Source organism: Lemur catta, chromosome 11 (genome assembly GCF_020740605.2).
Source record: "Lemur catta isolate mLemCat1 chromosome 11, mLemCat1.pri, whole genome shotgun sequence".
NCBI lineage: Eukaryota > Metazoa > Chordata > Mammalia > Primates > Lemuridae > Lemur > Lemur catta.
The window spans coordinates 57,988,629-57,994,204 of NC_059138.1; the positions used below are offsets into that span (position 1 = coordinate 57,988,629).

Consider the following 5,576-nt stretch of genomic DNA (forward strand, 5'->3'; position numbering starts at 1 on the left):
ATATTTAATGTTTAATAAAAAATTTAAAAGCTCTTTGGATTTGAGGAGACAAAAGGTTTATCACAGCATTATTTCATGCTGGAAAGTTGAAAATAGCAAAGGTTCCATAAGACACTGGTTAACTAAAGTAAGGTACATCTGTACAACAGAAGAGCTTACAGCAGTGAAGGATGATGAGTTAGAGGTGCATGTACTGATAGCAGAAGATGTTCCTCATATGGTAGGTGAAAGAAGAAAGTTACAGAATATATCTCATTTGTATAAGGAACATATAAAATATACATATATGAGAATTTAGAAAGTATTTAATAGATACATCAAAAAATTAACAGTGTTGTTATCTGAGTGATAGCTGTTTAGGATTACATATGATTTTTTTTTCTTGATTGCTCCTACTTTTTCTACCACAGTCATGTATTATTCTTATACCAAAAAACAAGTCATAGAAAGAACAACAAAGAATATCTAAGAAAAGTCAGAAAGAAGAATATAAATATAAAGTAATTGGAAATGACCTTTATAAAAATATGGTTATTATTTGAAAAGATGACTGCATTCTTCTTAAAGCTAAAAAGTAAGATAGATACTTTTTAAGTAAGTATCTAAGCTCGAAGATAAGTAGATGTGTGAGAGAGAGAGAAGGAGAGAATATCAGGTTTCTGGCTAAAAAGACTAAATATTATGAAGTTGAGGTCAATTCCAGAAACCACATTGTTGTGGAGGAATCAAGAACAATGTCCACTATAATTGGCCATAACCATAGGAGAGAAATGGTCAACTTTAGGAGTGAGGAAGATACAAGAAAATAAAGACTGCAGTGAACCATCATTTTTCAACTCTCAAATCTAAAGTTTGAAAATGGATTGTAAATTGATTTAACCTTTCTGGAGGGCAATTTGGCAATGTAGGAAAAACCTTTAAAACATTTATAACCAATTTTGGAAAGTATACATGTCTACAGTAATAAGAAGGAAACATAAAAATGTTCATGTGGTTGTCACTGGGTGGTACGTTTATAGGTGATTTTTATTTTCTTTTCAATATTTTCCATATTTTTTAAACAAGCTTAATTATATTTATTTAAACACAAAGAACATGAAGTAACCTGTTATTTCACAACATGGACAACTTCCAGTCAAGAATATCCTCTAGCAGCTTGAACAGTAGAAAAAGTAGTTTGGGGGATTTATTTGCTCTCTTAAGGTGATGAAAAGAAAATTATCTGAATCAAAGATCCTGAGTTATGGAATTCTCTGCTTCTGGCTTCTTTGTGTAGCCCCATTGGTCTGGAATTCAGGAAAAAAAGATACAAGGCATAAAATCCACTGAAAGTTATATAGTCACAATAGAACATTTAGCATTTTACTGCTTGCTCTTCTAATTCAACCTCTAATTCGGCCCAATAGGCCCTTGCCTGCTGGCTCTAGTGAGTAGTGTTAAGACTCTATGACCAACTCACCTTGATTTAATGTCACATTCATTTAGGAGAATGGGTTGGATATTTTTTACAAACATGAGCATAGGAAAATATCTGAACTCACTTTTAACACTAGTTTGAACTTGTAGGACAAAGGGATGTGTGTTACTGGACTGGGTATTTAACCCAGTGTGATTCAGTAATGATGTTCTTTCTTCTGATTTAATGTCATGATTTCCCCATTTATTCTCAGACCACTCTCCCAATTCTCTTTCCGTGATTCTTAACCATCACCTCTCTGAGTAATCTTGGGTAAGTCACTGAAACCTCTGCTGTATCCTTTCTGAAAACAGTCCTCTGTCCTGGATTTCCCTCTCTCTAAACATCTCTAAAGTTTTATTGGAGTGAAGGATTAGTTCTCTCCTGGTTCTATGAATTTAGGATAGCACTTAGGCTAATGAGGGAGGATTGTATTTTACCTGGTCTTCGCTTTAAAGGCTTCAAAACAGATCTTTCACCTAGATGGGATGGGAATACATATGCCCGCTACAGATTCCACTCAACAGTCTTCTAACAGTTACATCAAGCCAGCAGCCCGGCCTGCGCCTGAATTGGCCACGGATAGACAAGTGAGGACAGCAGAGGCAGGAAGTGGGGTTAGGGTGATTTCCCTCTATTAGTAGCAGCTTAAAGCAGCGTGCTGGGCAGCGCTGTCTCCCATTGGCTACAGCTGCTGGGAGCAGCAGGATGAGGGTTGACCTATATCTGTCACGTGTCAGTCAAACCCTGAATTTGTTTGTAGCGAACTTCAGTCTTCTAGAACGCCAAGTTTAACTCAGGCTCAACCACATACAATATTTTTATCAGGAACTGTGATAACCTCCACCTGCAAAGAGCTTACATCTGCGGGTTTCCCCCACCACCAGCCCCGCCTCTGGATTCTTTTGCTTTCTTTCTCACTGTCTCTCCTGTCACCCTCTTACCATTTTTGTGCCCTTCTTCTGTGTCATCCTCTGGCTGAGAGGCGTTAAGATGGTCACAGCTGTGCTCCTTGTAGCAATCGCAGTTAACACCAGCCCTGCTCTGCCTGCCCCAGTTTCCATCTGACCACACTGTGCCCATTCCTTTCGGTTGCAATTGTTGCTCCACGTTGGCACAGCCTTGTGCCCACATGTGCCCTTCTGGGCCACCACGGGTTTCAGAATGTGTCAGTTGCTAATTACAACTGCAGCTGTGAACAGAAATACAGTGTAAACACATTCAAAGCTTGCAGGCCCTAAAGTTCCTACACAGCAAATGTTTCTTGATAATTTTAAGGCCAAATAATTTCTTCCTATTGTTTTAAAGGTAAACTTCAAGTATTTGGACATTTATTTTTCTAAATGAGAAAATAAACTATTGAATTTTCATTTATACAGCCACCATCCAACTGTAGCAAAGCTCCTTTCCTTTTGTCTTGGGTCTCAGTCAATAGATTATGTTGTTTGGGGTCTCAGCTGGTATGTGTGTGTGTTTATTTACACTGACAACACAACGCGAAACTTACTGCAGTCAGTTCTGCCTTCACACTAAAGCGTGGGTCCACTGTGGGCTTCTGTTTACCATGCAGAAACTGCTTTCCATTACCTATTATCATTTCTTCACCGAGGCCTTGTAGTGATAGTAAAGAAGACCAGGTGACGGAAAAATTATTCTAACAACTCAGGTCCCCGTGCATACAAGCCTCATCACGGTAATTCGAGATGGAAAAGACCTATTAAGTCATCCCACTGGTTCTCTGGGGGCATGTGGTGTTTTTTTCCCTCTCCAATACGCTGATCTACTTTTTAGTGCCTTTTCCAATTGTAAATGGTACAAGTGACAAGGCTTCCACCCCCGCCCCCCAGGGATGGTGCTGCACAGCCCATAATAGATGTCTCCATTAGGGCATGTGACTCTCTCAGCTGCCTAAATCATCTTTGTTTCGACTTTCATTTCCATCATTCCTTCTGGTGTCCCCTTGGACACTAAATAACTTCTTTCTGTCCCTGCTATTTACACCCTTCAAGTACTTGTGGCCGATGAGCCAGTCCCTGTTAGATAGAGCCAGGTGGTCATGCTGGGAGACTTGTCTCTTTCATCTTCCCTCTGAAGGAAGTCCCTTCAGACTTACAAATCATATTTGTTGCTCTTCAGTGAATGCCCATCAGTTTCTCAATAATTTGCCTCATTTCTTTGTTACTCAAGCTGCTCAGGAAAATCCCCTTTGCTTGTCGCTGTTGCTGTAAAATAAAAAGATGATGGTAGTAGAATCGCTACTAACAGAAAACAGAGCAGAGCTCTTCAGCCACCAGGACAATAGAGTCATCTAATCAGTTATCTCTAATGCTCTTACTTGGGGTGCAAAACTGCTGTTACAGGAGTTAGGTGTGCATGTGGAGACAGGAGTAGTTGATCTATATTTCATCTGGCCAGTCTTTGTTGTGGCATATTTAGTTAATGCCCATTAACTGTTTAAATCATATTTCTCTGCTCATCTGAATTCCCAGTTGGAAAAGCTTCCCTGAATACCGTCAAGAGAATGCTACCCTTCTTCTTTCCATTAGTATTCCCATGTTTACTCCTACCTACTAAGCTGTACAACATCAGTGACATCAGACCTCTTTGCCGGAGGGGGAGTTCCAGCCCTTTACCTTGAACGAACATGAATGGCACTGCAAACCAGGAAATTCTGGCAGTGGCTCTTGTACTGCCGGGGTCAACGGTGTTCAGCCTGTCCCCTCTGTACCCCTTTCCAGAAGCTACCCTCTGGCTACCTGAGTGCCTACTGTGCTCGATGTTCATGTTCTGCAATAATAATAATAATACCAACATAGTGCTTTACAAATTGTTTTCATTTAACTGCATCATCTCATTTAATACTTACAACCACCCTATGAGGAAGGAATTACCATCTTTACTTCACCAGGGAGGAAAATGAGGCTCAGAGAGGTTCTGTTGCCCAACGTTACAAACATCCACTAAATTCTCCTTATCAGTCCCTCTTGTTTTCCCCCTGAAATCACTGGAGAACATGCTTTCTGAGCAATGTATGAAGAGGCACTAACTGCATATAGGTTCCTAAAGCCACTGAAATGGTGGCCGCAGCATACCATTTTTCTGTGTTCTTAGTTGACAAAAATAACTAGAAATCACCCATAGCTGGATATGAGTCCTATTGTTTGTCAGTAGGATAATTCAGTTGTTATTCGATGACAGAAAGAGTATATTAAAATTTATAAGACATAGCCTGCTATCTCTTTCTAAACAATAATGTAATATTACTAGGCATGGACTAAAAGTGAGCTTATCTCTTCAAATACCAATTCAGGCCCTAAGGGTATCTGTTTTTCCTGCAAAGTTGATGAGATTATACACCTAAGATAAAAGAGGAAAGAGCTATATTTCAATAAATGTTAATAACATAGTTGAGGAAACAAAGAACCTGAAAAATATCGACTTTTATTTATGAATAACATAAAAAGCAAAAATGCAATTTTCTACCCATTGCAAGGTAAAGGAGGCACACCATCCTAAAACTGTCCTAACAGCTAAGCAAAAGAGGTCATTTTACTTATTTTCAAATGTGGTTACATTAGGAGAAAAGCCTGTGCTAGAGCGGTTTTATCCCTTAAGGGACTTAAGTAACATCAAATAAAAGACTCTTCAGGTCTAGCATTTTGAACAAAATCCAGATCAAGAAAATTATGCATTTAAGTCAATTGCTCCCTTCTGTGGCCTGGCCTGAGAAGGCAAATTGCATGTGTATGCATATATTGTGAACACACAGAAATGTGCAGAAATCTCTATCTCTATCAACATGGAGGGCAGGATTGTTCCTTCTCCATCAGCTTGTGGGCCCCTGCTGTCTCATATTTGGTTAACTCTGAACTGGACTTTGTGGCTGGACTGAATGGTGCCTATAACTTTGTAAGAAGAAATTATTAAGTAAATGTATCCTTGAAGATGCATCCTTAAAGATGCCAGCTCTACTTTATATTACCCATTGTTTTCAATTGTAAACAAAACCCCCCACTCTTACTGCTTTTCTAAATTACTGTAAATAAAATGCATTCTTACTGTAGCAAAATTTAGAAATACAGATGATGAAAACACAAACCTTGATAGTTTCCACTCCAAA

At 39.1% G+C, this 5,576-nt stretch overlaps 1 long non-coding RNA gene across 1 annotated transcript; it reads right to left on the reverse strand.

Annotated features, from left to right (window-relative positions):
• Positions 1-1,113: 1,113 nt before the first annotated feature.
• On the reverse strand, positions 1,114-4,170 carry LOC123647429. The gene is made up of 4 exons (XR_006738228.1): positions 4,090-4,170; positions 3,570-3,678; positions 2,401-2,648; positions 1,114-1,286 (listed from the first exon to the last, which is right to left on the reverse strand). It is a non-coding gene; the product is annotated as an uncharacterized LOC123647429 (long non-coding RNA).
• Between the last annotated feature and the right edge of the window lie 1,406 nt (positions 4,171-5,576).